Here is a 21,552-nt window from a genome sequence, read left to right as displayed (position 1 = left end):
CTTGGTTATCAGAAGCAGGAGCATACCACAAAAAAAAAAAAAAAACAAAGCACAAGTAATACAGCATAACAGTAATATATATATATATATATATATATATATATATATATATATATATATATATAAGATGTAGCAAAACAACATGGGTACATGAGAGAGGAAAAAAAGTCTGTGACTACCCGTGAGATGCAGCAATTCCCAACAAAGCCTGTCTGTAGCTGCAGGCACCTGTGAACTGCAGCACAGGATGAGCACCCTTTTCCAGCCTCCAGCTGTCCGCCTGTCCTGACTGCATTCAGCCCAATGCCCCGCAGCTTTGCACCAATTGTGCAATATTGCAGTCCAAGTGCCCAAGCTCTGAATGCAACTTGCTCAGGAGCATTGCCCTGCCACCACCACAACCCATTCAAACAAATAGAGCTGCAATTTTATTAGTGTTTGTAGCACCGGGATGACTTCTTGATTTAAACTCAAGTATTAAAGCTTTCACACTATTGTTCAACACAGCTCTCCCAACAGATGTCCACAGCATGGAAATATCAGCAAATTCCTTGGGGTTTTAAATATATAATGTAACCATGCTTTCTAGGAATGTGAGGAAGGAGATCTGCACACAAGAAAAGATGTTTACTGTTTTACATGCCTCCTGCTGTGGAAGATCATTAACTGGACACCAATAGAGTTAGTTTGAAAAGGCAGCGCTGTGGTGAATGAAAAATAAATGCAAAAACGAACCAGAGTTTTCAACTTTACATTCTCCGTTCTTGGTATTCATCAAGGATATAACCTCACAGATTTAACTGCACACACCACAAATAGAATGTAGTTTTTAAAAGACCTTGGGTAGTTTTCTTTTTAAGGCATCAACATAAACAAACATGCTAACATATTAGAAGTGAATTAGGAATTTTCATTTTACACATGAGAAATTTTAAAGGCCTTACTTATATGATCAGCTAAGAAAAAAAAAAAAAAAAAGGGTTTAGGCTTTTTGGAAAGGACAGCCCAAATACTGAAACACATGAGGTTTGAAAACATGAAACCAGTAACTTCTGACAGCAGTTTAAACTGCAGCAAATGTAATCTTCCATTTTCAGTTTCATTTGTGCATTTTGTTCTGTTGTTTTTAAAAACAAACAAAACTCATACTGTAAGTTACCAGGAGAGTTTCCGGGGGGGGGGGGTGTTTCTCAGCAGTGTTTCTTATGGCTTTCTGAAGAAAATCACTCTCAACCTTTCTTTATCATAAGACATTTGAAGATAATTTTAAAGATCACTTTTCATGTTTTTCAGTGGACACCAAGAAAGATATCAATTTACAGAATCACAGAATTGTCTAGGTTGGGAGACCTCAAGATCATCGAGTCCAACCTCTGACCTAACACTAACAAGTCCTCCACTAAACCATATTGCTAAGTTCAACATCTAAGTTCAACACCTAAACGTCTTTTAAAGACCTCCAGGGATGGTGACTCCATCACTTCCCCGGGCAGCCCATTCCAATGCCTCAACACTCTCAGTAAAGAAGTTCTTCCTAACATCCAACCTAAACCTCCCCTGGCGCAACTCTAGCCCATTCCCCCTCATCCTGTCACCAGGCACGTGGGAGAACAGACCAACCCCCACCTCTCTACAGCCTCCTTTAATGTACTTACAGAGGGCGATAAGGTTGCCCCTGAGCCTCCTTTTTACCAGGCTGAACAAACCCAGCTCCCTCAGCCGACTTTTTTTTTTTTTTTTGTATCGATCTTATCGACTTATTTTGTTCTTGTATTGATCATCTAGATCACTACCAGAAAATAAAACCACAGTTACAAAATATTCTTCAGTTAAAGTACAGTAATGCAATCGCACTACATGTATTGGGAAGTGTTACTGAAAACAGAATACTGGGTGGGATGCCTGTGTTTTGGGGAGGAAAACTTACAGACAAGGGGCACAAGGCTGAGGTGCTGTGTGGAAATCTCCATCTTCTGTCTATTGAACCCAAAAGGGTAGAACTCCAGTACGCCAGCACTTTGCATCTCAGTGTATGAACATTGCTTCTGAAAGCATTAGAATACTACCAGATTAACAAAATAATAATGAAATAATAATAATTATAAAAAAAAAACACAGCACAATATGAACCTTGCAGACAGGTGCTGAGCATGACGGAGAGCTCAGGTGCTTCACGGAGTCGCCAGAACCCAGCTGCAACTGCAGCAATTTCCCACCTCCCCCGAAGGGAAGCCTTCAGGTTTTCATGTCCCTAACGCTCACCCAGGGGTGCGGGAGCTGATGGTGGGACCAAGCTTGGACCGATTCTCTGCAAGAGGAGGATGATGGAGGGACACCCACGAGCAGTTCCCTCAGCAACACAGCCATCATTTAGTCCAAAAGGTAACTGAGATGAACCCTAGGACTTCCCTTAACTAACTGATTATAAAAGAAGGGAGGAAAAAAAGAGAGCGTGCACTAAATTGAACACTGTTGCAGGCAAGGCTGGTAGGATGAAGGACACGGAAAAGGGATGGAGAAAACAGGAGGCCCCTATGTTTTTTCTGCCTCTCAGAGGCACCTGCCAACGCAGGAGAAGCATGGCCTGCACTTGGAGTGGGAAGGAGGGCTGGCAGCAGCGGTCCTGGCTGCGAGGATGAGCTCATTCCTGAGCAAGTAGGTTGAAGAGCTGGCAGAAGATAAACCAGTTGTGCTGAGGATTCCTTTGATGGCCCCAAATACCCACCGCTGCCTTCCTGCTGCAAAATTAGAATCTGTGAGGCTGGCAAATGGCAGCAAAAAGACATTTCATGAAACCTATGACATTCAAATTTAAATCTAGTTTTAATTAAAAACCATCCGTCTGTCCCCAAATGTTTCTTTTTTCTCATTTAATGAGGAATGTTCAAGATTAAAAGGAAAAGATCAGATGAGGCAAAAGCAGTCCCCACATCTTTTTAATTTTAGTGTGGGAACCTGACACCTTCTGGCACACGTTCTGTTTCATGGCTTCTCCTTTTCAGCTCAGGGCTCAGAGAATCAAAGCCCCAGGACTCAGTGGGTTACTGAACACAGGCTAAGCATGACAACTGATAGCAGTGCTGATCCCACCCCACCACAAACGCTCTATCCTTGCCATCACATACATATTACTTAAGCAGGACAAGGACTTCTGATGAGACTGACAGGGTGTATGCGCATGAACTACACAAACACTTCATGTAGGAACCCAAGCTGAGTTGCTACTGCAGAATTTCCAATTTTTCAGGACATTTTTTATTATGCAGCATTGAAACTTAGCAAAAGCTGAGCACACAAGGATTTTTGGATGGTCATTTCTTTCCAGAAGGATATAGGACAAAAGAGACACCTCAGTAACTTTCTAGCCCAAGAATTCTGAGGTGGGCAGCTCTTTGGAACGGTTTGCTGCTGCTGGGCATCTTCCCATCTTTCTGCTTTACTTCTGCGACACACGCGAGGCCTGACCAGGGAGATAATTCACTTACACATTGTTTCACTTCTGTAATGAACCAGAAACAGTACTGATTGCATTTACATTTGCATGACTTCTAATCAGTCATCTAGCAAAATAATTACAACATTGCTATACTGATGTCTAGGGCATTGTTCTGTGCAGCCAGATTCTACCTATCCGCCTAGGACAGGGTGATTGCTATCACTGCAATCTGCTTAATAATTATTTAGGAGCCTCTAGGGTGTTTACTGTTCCAGGTTTCATTTCAGCTTTGTTTTTTTCTATACCTATCCCAGTATCAGGGTTAAAAGTTAAAGTAAAATTTTAAAGCTGACAAGTTGCTTTAGCTCACCACCTTTCCAAGCTGCTGCCATGAGCACCTTCAAGCCTTCTGTACTGAGGCAGGTCCCTCTCCTTTCTCCCCCTGTGGGTTCACTGTCCTTTGATCTTGTGCCCCAAAACTAGAAAAATGTGTTTTTCATTTATTCTTTTTATTTTTTTAAACACCTGACACAAAGATTAAATGAATGCCAGTGAAACCCCTGTGCGTTTTTCTTCAAATTTTACACTCACCAGAAACGTGCAAAAATAACACGAGGCACAAAAGATTTCTTAAATTTCTATACTGTCTCAAATACAGACTATACCAAAGAAGCAATTAGTTGAGCCAGCCACTCCCCAGCCAAACAGGGAGGAGCGATTTTCCATTAAGCTTTCTGGTACTCCAAAAACTCTCCTACTCAGCTTTGCAGCTGCTGAGGGAGTGCTTACCAAACCCAGCAAGGAACAGAACTGGTTCAACAAGCAGAGCAATGAGAAAGCTTGTGTTTCATCACCTGAAACAATAGCTCAGAGACTTTCTTCAAGTTCTCTGAAGGGTCAAACTGCTCTTTAATTTCTCCTCCTATTTCTGGAGCTCCTCAAGCACTACTGAGTTACAAGCCAGAAATCATGCAGTTTTATAAACTAAGCACTCAGGAGCCTGAAGCACCAACAACCCTGTTAAAAACACGTTAGGTTTTCTTAAGCTTAGCATACCTTAAAAATGATCTCTTAACTGAGATCCCAAAACCCTGATTGATAGAAATGGTGGAAAAGATTAGATCTTTAGGAGGACTTTAGATTCTGAAGTTGGTATAATTCTCAGACATTAAGTAAATAAATATTACCGGTGGCTATGAAGAAAAAAAAAAAAAAAATATATATATATATATATATATATATATATATTTATGAGGCTCACACAAAAAAAAAAAAGGCCTTTCATATGACCTCCAGTGGAGGAAGAAGTGAGGAAAGGAAAGAAAATTAGGAGCCAAACGTCAGAATGAATCCCACTGTTCAAGATGAAGGCACGCCACAGACATGTACCGCAACAGGTATGTTATCCTCCACAGCTGCCATAAGCATTAGCAATATTTTATTTGGTTTTTGACAGCTAGGAAGTATAGAGTTCACTTCTCCACACAAATATATGACCTCAAGATCCCATGCCTGAGTGTAAACTAGAAGCTCAATTTAAATGAAAGGCTAGAATATTTTTCCTATGGATATCACTTTGCATTTATCTGCACTGGATTTTATTTGTCATTTTATAACCTAATTTAATTTTTAAATGCTTTGCATTTCATTTTGCAACTTCATCTTTACTACCATGGATAACTCCCATCAAATCAGCAATACTGTCACTTCACTGTTCGTGCTCTTTCCCAGATCACTCAGAAGAACTGGAATTGACAGATGCACATTTAAATTAACTACAAAATGGCAGACAGCATTTGTCTGCTACAGAACAGGTACAGACTGCAAAACATGTGAGTATCAGCCTCTGAATGAATTTACACAAATGAGGGGTTGGGGGGGAGGAGGGGGCATGTAGAAGGAGCTAACTCAATCCTCCATCAATACTCTACCTTCTTTAAAACCCACCCTCTCCAAATTTCTCTGTGCCTTCACCAGACAGCTCAAAGAACATGCCTGTGGTTTGTCCCCCAGCTGCACTGCCCATCCATCTCTTACCGAACTCCAGCATCTTCATACATCTTCCTTATAACTGGGCTGGCTTTAACACAGCCTGTGGTCTTCTCCTAGACCAATGTCCAGTTAAGTTAAAGCTTTCCATTATTCAGACTAACATATCTAATTTTTGCTTGCTTGTTTTTCCAAGAGTTTAACCGGACTTAATAATACACACTGAAGTATGTGACTCAAACTTATGTCCACTCAGAATGACATCAGTGGGTCTTACTGCTGAAAAAAACAAAACATCTAAAAAATCCACAATTAACTTCTTACACTAGATCTTGCTCAGCTGTGGACTTCTAAAGTTTGTCTTTCCAACATAGTCTTCTATTTTTGTCCCTTTTTTTCCTTTAAATGCTACATGAAATGCTATGAGCTGAAGCTTTAAAGTGGAAAAACAACAACCAATATTGGATTGGCAAAAAGCAAAATGCTTTGAAAGGTGGTCAAGCTACAAGCTGATGCAGGATCACGTGTACCTGAAACACAAAACCTAAGTGAAGGCACAAAGATATGATGCTCTCTTGTTAGCATGGCGCTCTAGCCACGAACATGGTATTAGCCATTCTAAGAGGCTTACCCCGAGAAACTTGCCATGGAGCGTTCATGTTTGCTTCTCCAGGCAAACAATTAGACCACAAATGGCAATTTTGAGGCTGAAAACATGGTATTTTGTTCAGGAACGCTGCATGGGGTGCTTGGGTTTGGGGATGCAGACAGTAGCAAAGCAGAGGTGATCTGGAAGCTCAGGCATGGGAACTCCCTCAGACCCGTGGAGAGAAGCAGCAGAACCTGCAGTGCCCTCAGGTGTTCCTTCAGCAACCTGCTTCAAGGGGCAGAACAGCTCCAAAGGGAAAAATACAAGCCAAGCAGGAGGAAGAAGAGGGAATTAACGAAAGAAAATTAAAATCAGAAGGGAAGCTGTGGGCAGGTTAGCCTAAATCATCCAACTTCTCCAGACACATCCCAGGCTGCTACTTTGGGGAGAATGGGGTAATTTGGCAGATATACGTAGAGGAAATCAGAGGCATCAGGGAGTTTTGTGCTGAAAGGAAACAAAAATGGTTCATGCATTCACCAATATATTTCCAGCAGATCAAGACAACCTGAAATTACAAACAAAATTGCAGCTTTTTTATTTTACTACCTACAAGAACCATTAGAAACAAGTTGTTACGAAGTCACAATTTCTGCTTTCATGAGCTGAGTGGTATGCTGGTCTTGCAGAGTGCCCCACACCACACAGCAAGAGGTACCCACCATGATCCCCCAAGCCCTATGAAATCTGGAGGTTTTTTGGTTGTGGGGCTTGAGGGGAATACGTTGGCAGTGGTAAAAGGAATCTGCCATGCACCCTAGATTCTAAGCAGCACCAAATCTGAAGAAAAATACAGGATGTTTTCTCTCTCCTCTCTCCAAGAAATAAAAGGAAGTAGGCTGAACTATCTTCTTGGCATTCCTTCTTTGATCATCTCTTGAACAACAAAGAAGCTCTTGGGGAAAAAAAATGGAACACTGACACTGCAAATTTAGTTCATTATTTTTGTACAAAAAGCTACTTATTACAAGAAACTACAAAGGCTACATTCAGTAAATAAAGAATAGGAAGCAAATTATGGTAGTATTACTTCATAGTTATTTAAGTGCATTATTAATATACTAACCAGTATTTTGAAAAACAGAGCAAAAACTCTATAGGTCCATTCACATTATTTACTGTTTTAGCCACTTTATAAACCATCCCAAATGAAGTGCAGTTCCTATTCCTGTGAACAACAAAGCATTACAATTTTTTTTTTTAAAACATTGCAATATCAAATAAAAACTATACTGAAACAAACCTAGTTCTCCTCCCCTCCTTTTCCTAGGTACATTGGGGAAATTTTCTTTTACCTATTTTTTATTATGTATATATATTTTTTTAAGCTTTTTTTTTTTTACCTATATTTCTTTACCTATTGGAAGTTTAAGGAAGATAACTAACTTCTAACTAGCTTCTCAGACACCCACAAAACCATGATGTGATGCAATCTGAACACCGCCCTGTGTGTTTTTGCCTTTTTCACTTAGCACTCAAGCTCCATGTTGCGTTGTCTGATTGAAGATGAGGGGGCGGTGAGGAACATGTGGCAGACAGCCACAGCACACTGTATCAGGAAGCAAACGATGGAGCTTGGTGAGCCCTGCGTCCAATTGTGCATCCAGGGACTTCAAGTCTTCACAGAGTTTTTGTCCTTCAACAAGAAGGTTTTGAAATTGTTAGCCCTGTGCCACGTAGAAAGACTCGCATCTGAATTTTTAACTCATTTACATCATTTTAGTCATTGTAACAACGGCTTCGGTAAAACCTGGTGAGTGGGAGAAGAAATTAGAATATGCTACTTGACTGAAACAATGAAAATTCAAAGCCACTATAATATCCTGGAAATATTTTCTGGTTTTCTTTTTAATATGCCCGTTTTGACATTTTCTGAATAGCGCTAAAATTCATCCCTTAGAAAACAACCCCAAATTTCTAAAACTATTAATCTTTTAAATGGTCACAGAATCACAGAATTGTAGGGGTTGGAAGGGACCTCAAGAGATCATCTGGTCCAACCCCCTGCCAAAGCAAGATCCCTAGAGCAGGTTGCCCAAGCAGGCATCCACACGGGCCTTGAATATCTCCAGAGAAAGAGACTCCACAACCTCCCTGGGCAGCCTGTCCCAGTGAACCCTCACCGTCACCCTCACATTCTTCCGCATGTTGGCGTGGAAATTCCTGTGACCCATTTTGTGGCCATTGCCCCTTGTCCTGCCCCCACAAACCACTGAAAAGAGGTTGGCCAAATCCCTATGTCTCCCAAATATGGAGTCCCGTCCCTCCCCTGCCCCCCCCCCCTTTTTTTTTTTTTTTTTTAATAATTCAGCTAAAATAACTTTCCACTCAAACTTTCCTCATTTCCAACCAGAGGAAGGACAACTGAGACAAAAATCATGCATGGTTTAAATGGTGAAGTAAAATAACAAAGTCAACAAATGGCATCTGCACTGTAGAAATTATACTCTGAAATTCTTTTTCTATCTTGCCTCCTCTGAAAATCATAGACCAGTTCATACTTTGAGGCCTCTACTTAGCAGGAATCACAGGATGTAGGAGAACACTGAACACATGATTTTCTATTTATTTTCCTTTATGAAAAACATATTAGACACTCTCCTACAGGTAGCAAAAATTACTCAAAAATACACTTTCATAGCAGATAACCTGTTGCTTTCTCACCTTTGGTGAGTCTTTCTGTCAAGCTTCTCATTTTCTGTGGTTACAATTGATTATCACAAACCAAATTCAAATTTTTTTATTTGAATTTGCCTCAGGATTAATCATTTCCTTATGTAGTCAGCTACTCAGCTTTTGGAATCATGCTTCATGTAATACCTCCCCTCCAAAAAAACAAAACAAAAAAACCCCACAATACTCTCAACTCAGATGAAGTTTATGGTTTAGCAGTTTAAATACCTTAGTTTTCATTTGTTTTATCCCATTTAGTAATTGCTTCCAAGTGTATTAAACTGTGACTGTTTTATTTTTAAGAATTCCAGAAATTAAAGTTTTATTCAAATTAAATACTTAGCAGGTATTCATTATCAACTCAAGACAGGATTCAGTAGCAGAATTTGACCTTAGTTACTAATTATCAGCTGGATGAAATTTATGCTTTCGCACTCCTGGTAGCTAATTTTGAAGATCTTGGTAGCTGCAGTTTTATTAGCTCACATATTATGGTAAACAAAAGATTTGGAAATTATTACCCCAAATGTAGCAGAAAAGCAGAGACAAACCTCATGGTGCTCACTGGAAAGAAAACCCTTCCAAAAGCACAACTGAAATATGGGGAAAAAAAAAAAAAAAAAAAACATTTTCAAATTATTACAAGGACATAGTTCTGAGCATGCAAAAAGTGTAAATACCTGACTTAATCTATGATTTAAATATAGTCTACTTTATGACACTGTGGGAGTCATCTCATAAGACAGCAAGAGCAATCAGTATATTAAAAACCTAAATTGTGAATTATAGAAAATTGTTTTTACCTGGAAGGCTATCCTAAAAGTATGCTAAGCGAAATAGCCATGATCAAAGCATTGAAGTACAGAAGGAAATACACAGGTCAAATCCCTTTATCTGTTTAAACTACTCACATAATTTATAGCCTTTTAGTGCACAGCACAGAGGAACTGACCCACAGTTCTTGATGATTCTCTGAAAACAGCCACATAATGTACAGGGATCACCTGTTTTTTGTGGTTGTTTTGATTGATTGCTTTGGGAAGAGGCATTTGCAGATGAACAAAATGTCAGGTTGCATTAAGAAAAGATGTAGACAATAATAATATAATTACTGCAGTGCTATGAGTGAGAACCATTTTCTATGCTGGCTGCCTTATCTTGAAGGGAAAAGAGCAGAAACAGAAAAAGTTCAAAAGGCAGTAAAATTACTTAAGGAGCCTGCTGAAGATTCTAGATGAGAAAAGTCTAAAATATCACAGCAGTTTTATTTATGAAGAAGTGGAAGAAAAATGACATAATACAGGTATATAAAATAATAAATGTTTTAGGGAAGGTCAAACTGCGCACTACTGCAAAAAAAAGAACAAATTGAAAACTCATAAATCTTATTTGCAATATCAAGATGTAAGCCTTAGCAGCTGAACTTCCCACAGGCTTTGTTTAACCAATTTATCTCAACTCTCATTTCCTCCCTGCTCTCAGGCAGGTATTTTAAATACATGTGTTCTAAATTTAGCTTTCCCACTGCAAATGAATTCATTGATCAATTCTGTCTGACGATATTGAAAAGAAATCCTTTTAAACACAATGAGATATTGGCTTCTGGGCTTTTGCCATGAAGTACTGAAGGTGTATACAGGACAATCTCGACACTCCTATTATTAATAAAAACTTACCCTGGTAAGGGCAAACAGATAATATTCTCGACAGAGATCAAACACGGTTTTCAGAGCACCACCCAGCTACTAACTGCCTGGCATGAAAATTTAAAAAAATTTAAAAAAGCCACAGAACAAAACAAAACCCCAGGCTCCACAGCCATTTCTTGCAGAATTGCCCACTGAAGCGCTTGCTATTCTTTCTTCAAATCACTTCGTAAAGGGCACTGTTAAGGATACTGATAAATCAGTCCGGTTTTGCTTTACAGAAGTGAGAAAAGTGTTAAAAATAATTTTGGCTGCTTTAGACACTGACATCCTTTATTTTGTTTCATATGAAACAACATCACATGTGCACAGCACAGTTTAGGCTTGCCACTTATTCTAAGAAACTACCACCTAAAAAGAGGTCATTGCAGATTTACAGTAAGTTTGCCGTAGCAAAGTTCGGAGCATGTTCTCAATATTACCAAAAATGCTTGGCTGCGTCTGCTTTGGAGTGACCTGACTGTAACCACCAAAACATTACAGTAACTTGTTGCCCACTGATCCAAGCAAAAAATGCCGTCAAAATAGCAACATGAGCTTTCCTATTTTCAGCAGTGACTTTGTTGTCATTGTCTCTATTAGTAGGCTCCTCGGAGATCTGCTGTATCTTACTCCATATAAACCCATTTACAAGACTACTCTTGCTGTGCTGGCTCCTGAAAATTCCAGGCTCTGCCCAAACGAACTACGTCCCAGACACTGCTGTGAGCAAGCCCAGCAGCGACATACAAAGCAGCGCACAGGAACAACGAGGTGAAACGGTGCTCCAGAACTCAGCGCCTGCATGTAGCACGTGCTTCAACTTGCGTTAATGCGTGACCTGGCTTAGAAGTCTCCCAGTCTTAGAGGCTGCTCTGACTCAAACCAACACTAAAAGCACTGGTAGGCAACAAGACGCTCAGCAGTTTGCAAACCCAAGGGCCATCTCTCCCTCCACGTATGCATACAGACGTATACACATTTAAGGGTGCATAATTAACTGTAAGAAAATAGTTTTTGGGGACCAGAAAGCTAAAAGTATTCATATAAAATGCAGAATCCTTCTCACTGTTTGCACAAATAAACCCTCTGAAGTTGCTGACTTTGACTGGCACAGCAAGCCAGATTAGTTTCTCAACATAAACCAACTTCAACAGTCAGAAGCTGAAAGTACTGAAGTTTCCACAAAATTTCTTGCAGATTTTTACAGGCAAAGTTGTTGCCTTAGTCTGTGGAAACAGTGAATATTTTCTAATGCAATGCAAGGTTGATAACGCACACAGCATAGCACACCTCTCCTCTGCTTTTAAGTGGCTCTCATAGAAACCATCTCCAGATAGCACTGCAAGGTAGGTTTTGGAGGGTGATGGGGGTGGAGGGGTGGGAAGGTGAGCTGGTCTTAAAACTGCAATAACATTTCAATTTACATCTATCCATGCTAGTCAGACAGCCCCGGGTGGTCTATTTGTTGCTGGTGGTTTGTCTTTTTCTTATCTTTTTTTTTTTTTGCTTCCAAATTTTGCTATGCATGTATAACCATTAAGTGATTTGTGAGAGGCACTACAATCAGACAGATCTAAGGTAAAAATAAAACTCATTATCTACAAGGTTGTTCTCAAAAGTCAACTAACACATTGACATCGTAAGGAATTAATTCATCAGTATATTTTTGACATGCACTGTGTTTTTCTCTAAAAGGTCATTTTTCTAAATTAGGCGAAGTATTAAATATCTTTGCTGTTCCACTGCACATCCCAAACTTAACTCATGAAATGTTCTCACACTAAAAACAAATTGCCATTGAAATAATCACAAGAAATACATGGAAAAGTTCAACATCCATTTAAATCTGACACATACCCCAAGCAATGTGAGCTGTTAGCCTGGTCATATGTTTCATAAACTAAAAGAAGATAACTGAAAGCGTCCCTACTTAGTAAATACAGTATAGCTTAGATTTTTATTTTTATTTTTTTTGCCCTGGCTGCTTCTTTCTTTTAAAATTCCCCTAAACCACACTGGTAAGTGGAGTTAGAGCAGGACATCACTGGTCCCTGCTTAGGATTTGCTTACTGTCTTGCTATTTGTCTTCCTTACTGTTATAAATGAGGTCTCAAGTCAACCTGAATTTTGTAATATTTATAAAACAATTATTTCTAAAAGGTATAAAAGCTATAAAAGGTATAAGAGGCAAGTATACAGCGCTGGGTGTGCGAGGAGTCTACACTCCACCAACATGCACACACACACACACCAAACATTCTAAATGCATGTATACAGAACATTGCTTTACATAATAACCCGAGTATGCCTATACATACATACAATCAGGATAGGTAACAAACAATCCTTTAAGTTCCATAACTTAAGTCTCCATTTTCCATTCCTTTTGAACAATGTCTTGCTTTAAGTTGTCTCCTTTTCAAGGCCAATGAGGCCTGGGTCAAAGGGCACGTCCAGGTCAACAGGGGGCGTAACAGCAAAGGCCTTCGATGGCTGTAGCAGCAGAGGCACCCATGGTGATGGCGTAGCAGTTGGATCAGTAAAGGAGCCCGCAGCTCCCTCACTATCTGGCAAGCCACACGTTTGTCATTGTGGCTCCACATGGCTCTTTAAGGCCTCAGAGATTGCTTGCCAGGTGCCGAGCAACCCCACTGCAACCATGTCATTTTTAGTTGCAGAGTCCCACACCTTGACCTCAGTTTGGTCCCATAGTTCAGGCTCATAAACTGTCCATTTGTTAATGAGGAGAATAAGCTGTAAGGTTACCAGGACAGTCTTTGTTCCTAAGGACGTATGATTCCCCATAATGCGCAACTGCTTACCAGCAAGAGGCAGTTGTGTGCACGGGTCCGCTTCTCTCAGCTCGAGCCTCTCTCCAGCTCCAGTGTGCCTGTTTCCAGTGACTTTCAGCACGAGCTTCTCTGAGCAGTTTGCTGAGTCTGGCCGAACCTATCTTCATGAGGCAATCAATGTGCCTGTTCCCGTCCTGGTCTCCATTCTCCCAGCCTGTTCCTCTTCACTTTTTTTTCCTGCTTCTTTATTGATGTAACTTCATCGTGCTGCCTTTTTTTCTTTTTTTTTTTTTTTTTTTTTTTAAATCTTGAGGGCAGGCTCCCCTCTTATACCCTTCTCTCCACAGCAGTTCTTTTCAAAACAACTTTTTATTGGTCAAACAACTTTGCATATAACAACAGCAAACACCCAGAAACATCCATGCCTTAATGGCTGGAGAACAAGAGAACCATCTGGAGAACAAGAAACCGGAGACTGCATGGAGTCTCCTGAACCACCCTTCATTGTTCCCTCTAAACTCTTTTATATTCCTGATGGCCTCATCGTTAAGAGTCTAATGTTATCTCAATCACAGGGTTTTCCAACCCCCATGGCCAAATTCCCAAATCTCCCCTTTCTTTATTAATACCAACCATTTTCTCGACACGAATTACCACTCCATATATAACACTTACTGACCCAGGAATGCAAAGCACAGACCTCTTCCAGGTGCTGCCCCTACATCCATCCTCACCCTTGCCTTCTCCACAGGCAACACTGGGAGGGCAACCAGAGCTGCAGCCCCAAATTTTGCTTCCACCTCCCACCGTGCCTCTAGGAAGAGCTCACCTGTGCTGTTGCAGCTGGCAACAGGAGCTGGGAGCTGAGCTGTGCAAAATGCCCACCTCACCCCTTCTGCAGGTGTAAGGGGTTGTGGCTCACAACATCAAGGAGAAAGAGCAGATCCATGGGATAACAACCAGGACGCCTCCAAGGCCAGGTGGAGATAACCAAGACAGCTTCTCTCTTTGACAAAGCACAGAGCAAAAGCTACAGCTTCTCCCCTTTCCCACCTACTTGGGTTCTCTGGTGATGAGTGAGCTTTCTATGGTGTCTTCCTGCCAGGCTGGAGTTACAGGAGTGTCTTCACTTGGATAACATCGTTTCTTGAGTACTCAATTACCCAGTACACCCAAGGCACTTTTAAAAAAAAAAATAATAATAATAATTTAAGAGTTCATTTCTAGCTGGAACATTTTTTATTTTATTTTATTTCAAACTTAGGCCTGTAATCAAAGCCATGCGAGTGCTCTGAATGTGGTGCACCAAGACCCTCAGCTCAGCATCCCAATGAAGTATAAACTTCCTGGCTGTGTTTCCCTCCCTCTATGCATGGCAACGTAGGCTGAGCTCGAGGCTTGCAAGAGACTCATTTTACAAGAGAAAGAAAAGTGGCAAAGACCAGGATACAAACAATTAAAGGAGTATTTGCCCATGAAAAGCCAAAGGGACATTGTGTTGGGAGCCGAAGGCAGGCAGCAGTGAGACAACACACTATATTCAACTGCAGCAAGATGTAGAAAATTGGACTCTGCATTTGAAAAGCCATAGATGAAGTCAAATACAGATCAGCCAGGCAGCATATACACAGCCCTCAAGAGCCTTACGGCAAGGATGTGTACTTGTCCCAATTTCCTTAAAATACATTCCCCCCTCCTAACAGGCATTCAACAAGCATGGAAACCTTCATTTGGGTACATGTTCAGGAAAAGACATAGCACGCTCATGCTGTGAAGATACAAATCACATCCATCATCAACAGATCTCTGCCAGGCAGCATCCAAGAGATCTTTGGTTACTTCTAAGTAGAAATGGGAGGTGGCAACCTGAGTACTTAGAAACATGAAGGAATCCAGAGCACCCCCCTCTGCTGATGGAGGATTATGATACAACAGGTCCAAAGGCTGTGCAGGGAAATTACTGCTGGTTGTGTCCCAGCCTGACAGCTAAGCATCAGGACCCGGCTTACTGAGCTATGAAAGGGCGAAAGGGGGAGTTACCTCACCTTCTTCTTTTCCCAAGGAGTCTGAAGTAATTTAAATGTTTTAAATAGTGACTCTTTCACAAGCATTGCTAAATCCCCAAAGCCGTATCTCTCCTCAAGGTCCTGTACATCATCACAAAGTCGCTGTGGCTGCTGAGGTACCGTTTGTTCTTTCATCCAAAACACTATTTTCAGTCATTTTACCCAAAAGCAAAGCAGAGAAATTTTATAAACATCCTGCCTTTGCAGGTATTGTAAGATAGCCCGACTTCATCTCTAAGGTGCACACTGTTACAGCCAAAAGGTCCAGCACAATACACACCATGCTATGAGAAAGCTAGGCACAATACACATCACGGACTGACCTGCTCCTTGCAATGCCACCTCGACTACTCTGTGCTTTTCAGTAGAGTGAAGTCCAGGGCAAGAGCTCTGTGTCCATGAAGACCCAAGAGCTGCCTTCAGGCTGTACAAGGGCTTACAGACAGACAGAGTAGAAATTGAGACTAAGGAGTTTTGAGACAGGTTAAAAATAAGCACAACTGACTGTACAGGGGTTAGTAACAAAACATACTCTGAAATTTTAGCTATGCATAGCTCTTTCCTCCTTTCCTTCACACCCTTCTTTAAGCATAACCCAGGCAGAAACTGCATTTGGAAAAACCTGCCCTGTGCTTTGCCTGGGTAAAGAAAGCTCTTGGAGGCCACACTCTCCCATCACCAACCTGCAGGTCAAACAGATGTTGGCAAACACGTTTGCCCTTGCCATTACTTCAAGTGGAACAAAAAATGTTCAGTTGTCCAAGTGAAATTAAACATTTTAATAGGAAAAAGGAACAAATATGAAGCTGGCAGGATTTAAAAATACAACCTCCATAAAACGTTCATGTTTTGTGTGACCAAGAAATGTACATTAAAAATCACCACACTATGCTTCTTTTTAATGCTGTTGAACTTAAGATCTACAACAGAGAAGAACTCCTCAGACTTTTGTTATACTATTGATTGCCAAAGATATGCAATGAGAAATGATACCCCTCGTCCCCCTTATTGGGGAAATTAATGATACTTAAGCAAAGCAAAACAAAATTTTATTTGCAATATTTTATTTCTAGTTCAGATTTGAGGTGGCTGGTCATATTACATGGTCTGTTCTGAAAGTAGTAGGACTTTTTTTTTTTTAAAAAAAAACAATTATTCATGAGAATAGAACAAACGATGAGAATTTTTCAAAGGTAGCACCCTTCCGCATCTACACACTGCTGCCAACGAGTTTTCCAGTTTTTGTACGTCTCCAGGAATGCCTGGACTGGAATGCTGTTTAGCTCCCTCATCACGGCCTCTTGAAGCACCTCTAGCGATGCGTGATGCTTCCCCTTGAGCGTTGATTTTATTCTTGAGAATAGAAAAAAGTCTGGCGGGGCCAAGTCGGGGCTATAGGGGGGCTGAGGCAGCGTTGCCACCTTGTGCTGGGCAAGATACTCCACTACGCGGAACGCTGTGTGGCTCGGCGCGTTGTCATGGTGCAGCCGCCAATTGTTGACGATGGCTGGGCGGACATGAGCAATGCGTTTTCACAGTCTTGTGAGGACTTCCACGTAAAAAGCTGCATTAACTGTTTGTCCGGGTGGTACAAAGTCTTTGTGGTTGACTCCATGTCGATCAAAAAAGCAAATGAGCATGGACTTATGCTTGGATTTGCTCATTCGTGCTTTCTTGGGGTGTGGGGAAGAAGGGGTGTGCCGTTCTGTGCTCTGTCGCTTACTCTCCGGGTCGTATTCAAACACCCACGTGTCGTCACCGGTCACTACATTGCCAAAAAGTCGGGCTCCTCATTCACATGATGAAGAAGATCCTGGCAGATTGCTTTCCGGTTGGCCTTTTGCTCCTCTGACAACACTCGCAGCACAAACTTCGCACACGCTTTCCTCATGGCTAAGTTTTCTTTCACCATCTCAAAAACTTGGGTTTGAGGAATGCTCAAGTCATCAGCAATCATTCTGATACTCATCCTGCAATGACGGTTCGGTAAATTTTTCACTCACGACATGTTTTTGTTGGTCTTGCTGGTCGAAGGGTGTCCGGAGCGGTCGTCGTCTTCCACTCTTTCCCTACCTTCTCGGAACAGCTTGTGCCACTCAAAAACACCCGATCTACCCATGGCAGCATCACCGTAGACCTTCTTAATCATGTCATGAGTCTCTTTGCCCGTTTTACCAAGCTTTACACAAAATTTGATTGCGTATCGCTGCTCCAGTAAACGCTCCATGATTCTCCGTGACAAGGCGTTTCAACAGGTGTTCACAGTACAAGCGACCTGCTCTCTTCAACGGCCAACAGCCAGCTGCCGATTTTTCCCAGCGTTCCCAAAATCCCCCTCCACCTATCCTGCACGCGCAGACCACCTCTCGTCCGCCCATTTGCCCAGGAAAAAGCCAGTCCTACTACTTTCAGAATAGACCATGTAAGTTCACAAAATTTTGCTTTACAAATATATCATGTCTGATTTGCATTTTTAAATAACACTAGAAAACAAACAGTGCAACAGAAAAGCTTCTTTAAGGCATAGTGCCAGAAAAACACAGAAGGCTGCAATAAACCACACTAATAAACTTACTTTGGGAATACCTTGTAGAGGCCAATAAGAACTGTGCTGTATTATCAAAGGGACTTTAAGTATTGTACTGCAAATCCTGTGTAACACGACGTGGACGAAGCATGTCAAATCATATACTTTCCTTTAAAATTGCTATATAAAAATTAAGTTTTAAGAAGATCAGAGGTTGGTATGTTAGTATTGGAGAATAAAATGCATTGTATGGCACATTATCCCTAGAATTATCCCCAAACCCAAGTAACATGTATTCATAAAATTTGAGCAAAGTAAATTGAAACACTTTATGGTTGGGAAGCACACTGTCAAGGCACCATGTGCAAACTGAACAGAGCTGTATTATCATGGGAGTCATTAATCATCAAGACACCATGGTGTTTCAAAACCCTATATAAATTTAATTTTTATTTAGCGACCCAATAGCTATTCTCCCATACTAATATTACTAAAGGGCACAGCTGGCACTATTTGGCGGTAGTAGCTGGCAAATTTTCTACGGCTTAAAATGGCCTAGGTTGGGCTGACGCCTTGCTTCCCCAGGAAAATTGTAGGCTTCTGTTTTGACAAGAGGATATTGCTTAGAGGAAATGCACCAAAAACCTCTTTTCATCACAAAACATTACCAAAAGCTAAGCTGTTTGTAGAAAGTAGGAGTTTCAGCAAGTTTTACATTATCAAATATTTCTCCAGGACAGTTTCCTAAGTTCCCAACCAAAAAAGAAAAAAACATGTATTATCTAAAGCTTTGTTACACTCCTGTTTAATCTACACAAAGAAAAGCCATGTGGACCGTAAGAAGTCAAATTCAAAACAAAGTGTTTTAAATTTATAACAATTAAATACTCTAAGTTAATACTTATTTTAATTCCATATTACATAAGCATGGCAAGTTGTGAGTAGAGGTTTTAGTTTTCACATTTAAAAAAGTTGTACAGGAAAAAGAGGCACACTTCTAAGAGTAGTGTCAACAATGACCTATGAATCTAATTTCAACTTGTTTTAATTGTAGATGTTGGAATAAATTTGAAGTCTATTACAATCATCTGACATATCCACAATGAATGGTTTGGTCTGGTAGTAAGTATAGATTTTAACATCTGTTGTGCATTCAAACCAATTAATGATTTTGGTAATGTTCAAAGGATTCACTCTGAAAATACTCCAGTTTTAAGTGGTTCTAATAGGCATATATTTTGCTTTTTGCATGAACAGCACTGTATGCATTGTAAACCTACAAACCTAGTTTAGGATCCTGAAACACAGAGCTTTTTCGTTGTATTCCTGTCCCTCACACTTGCACCCAGACAACTCTCTCTGCACTGTGTGGAATAAATGTGGTGAAGCCAAAATCCCTTCCCTAACCAAACCCTCAGAACTGAGAAACGCACACAACTCCTCCGTCAAGACACCATCACCAAAGAACATTGAACAACAAGCCCACTCTCTGAAGTCAACCATCTTTAGAGCAGCGGGAAGCCTGAGTATTAGAAAATTGTTAGCTTGTTAATTGTACCTCTTCACTGAAATCCAGACTGTGCTCAGACCAACTGTAAAGCTATGAAGGATTTTAAGAGAACCAGAATGCCAATGGTTCACAACTTCGTTAGGAAACGAAACTTCCTGGCACAGCCCCACAATATCCATCCATCTGCAGGAACTCCCTTGTTATTACTTCCATTCCCCTGTGGCAAGCGACTCGGTGAAGCAGCCAGATCTCACACAAAGGTTTGCTTCTTCACAGCTCCTCTGGAATCCCAGGGCATAGATGAAAGCAAGGACTGACAGTGTTGGAAAGCTTCCAGGAGCAGCGCAATGGCAGCAGGTAGCAGCAAGGTGCCTATCAGTAGCACAAAATCCCGTTAGATGGAAAACAGGGAAGGGGACACCTGGTTTTGCACAATTATGTGACAGGCAGGCAGAGGAGAACATGCAGGATGAGGCTGGGGAGGTGGGGTGAGACAGCATAGGGAATACTTATAGGAGGAAAAGCCTGGACTCAGGGTTAAGGAATGATCTTGGAATATGGAGGTTCAGTGCTGGCCAACCGCAGCCTTCCCATGTGCCCCAGCTCCAACCCACAACACTTTCACACTGCAGTGATTTATTGCTATGATGAATTACCGTGTGTTTCTAAGGAACACAGTTGCTGCAGAGATGAAGTCTTATGGAGATATTTAGATAGTTTGCTGCCAACTGCTCACATAAAACATGCTCTTGAGTTAACCCTTTACATATCTTCCTGAGCAACTTCTCATTTACTGCTTCCTTTTCCAATGGCACGAAGATTTAAAGGAAGATGAATTGTTGCTGTTTCACCACACATCACTATTGCACCCAAGGCAGGGGAATAAACTCCCCCTGCCCTGAAGCACTCTGACAGGTCTTGCTAAACAGGCAGCCCAATAGCTGCAAAAGCAGCCAGTAAGTCAAGATGCCCAAGCACTGTTCTCCTGAGACAGCCTCCTTTTCAGCAAGGGACTTTCTAAAAATCAGACCCTATTGGATTGTCTCAGATCTGACCCATGCAAAGAAAGATGCCCAAAGCCCTTTTGCAAGAACACCTGACTTCTGTACGTGTCTCCTAAATGCAGTGTAAGCAATTATTGCGCACACAGTGCAAAATTAGGGTAGTTAGAAAATAGCCTCTTCTTCTGACCTGCAGCAATTAATTCCGAAGTCAAAAATCTTAATAACATAGTTGAGGATTTTCAAAAGGCACTCAGTCATTGCTGATGGGTTTTTAATTAATTTTCCCACAGAAGCCAATTGTAGAACTACCACCAATGAAAACAGCATTCATCCAAGTCAACTCCCCTGTGCTCCTGACAATCACGCTCATAACTTCCAAGTGTGGTAACAACCTATTTCTATCTTTTTGAGAATTATCTTTAAAGATAAAATTTAATTTTCAAGAAAAAAGACATTTATCTTGCAGTGGCAATAAAAACCTCATATACGTAAAGGTATGTTCAACCAGAATAAAATCTTACTGTGGTCAGCACAAGCTGGTTTGTGACCATTCACTTTATAATGCACTGAGTCAAGACCCAGACAGAAGGTCGCACCCATAAAGCATCTTAGCAGACCCCTGGACCACACTGAAAGAAGCCTGTGTGTTGCTTTAAAACCAGCTCAGCCTCCCCTGGCTCAGGTAGCAGAATGATGCCAGCTAAGAGAAGGTCCAAAAGACTCTTCCCTGCCTCTCAGTCTCCCCGTAGTAACCCACTTTCTAGATGAAAAAGAGCTTGCCGAAGTTCATATTTGGTAAAATATGCTGTATGGACTTACCTTGTCAGATTTGATATTATGAAAAGATTCCCAAATATATTAATGGGAAGACTTGGGCTTGAGTTTTCTTGTGGAGTCTCCCTCAAAATAAATCCCATTCTTGCGTCATAGGTGCCTTCTCAATGTTTTTTCACAGTATGAGCCAGGAATGGATGAGCTGATGTTAATAGCTGATTCTCTACAACATACAGTGCCCTGCCATCTAGCATCTCCTGAGTCATCGGCACTGCTGGGATTAATAATCAAATCACAGTACATAACAGACAAAGGAGCAAAAACTCTTCTCAATTTAAAATGTCATTAATTCCTGCATAATTATATTGACTGTACTGAAGGTCTGCCATTTTTAAATTGTGTACAAACACTTAATTCCCTGTGACAAGCATACGTATACCAAGA

General features: G+C 41.0%; 1 protein-coding gene across 12 annotated transcripts in view; it reads right to left on the bottom strand.

The window, feature by feature from the left end:
* HIVEP1 (HIVEP zinc finger 1) overlaps window positions 1-21,552 on the bottom strand; it is a 128,419-nt gene that overhangs the window by 66,360 nt on the left and 40,507 nt on the right. The window contains exons 4-7 of one of the 12 annotated variants that reach the window (XM_072033219.1): window positions 19,379-19,702; window positions 17,869-18,000; window positions 15,273-15,436; window positions 14,285-14,407 (exon numbers count right to left, since the gene is read on the bottom strand). The exons of the other annotated variants lie outside the window; for them this stretch is intronic. The gene's annotated coding sequence lies outside the window, so the exon portion shown is untranslated. The remainder of the gene's footprint in view (window positions 1-14,284; window positions 14,408-15,272; window positions 15,437-17,868; window positions 18,001-19,378; window positions 19,703-21,552) is intronic. 12 annotated transcript variants of the gene reach the window in all.

This window comes from Anas platyrhynchos, chromosome 2 (genome assembly GCF_047663525.1).
Source record: "Anas platyrhynchos isolate ZD024472 breed Pekin duck chromosome 2, IASCAAS_PekinDuck_T2T, whole genome shotgun sequence".
In the NCBI taxonomy this organism is placed as follows: domain Eukaryota; kingdom Metazoa; phylum Chordata; class Aves; order Anseriformes; family Anatidae; genus Anas; species Anas platyrhynchos.
This window is presented reverse-complemented; position numbering and strand designations above follow the sequence as displayed.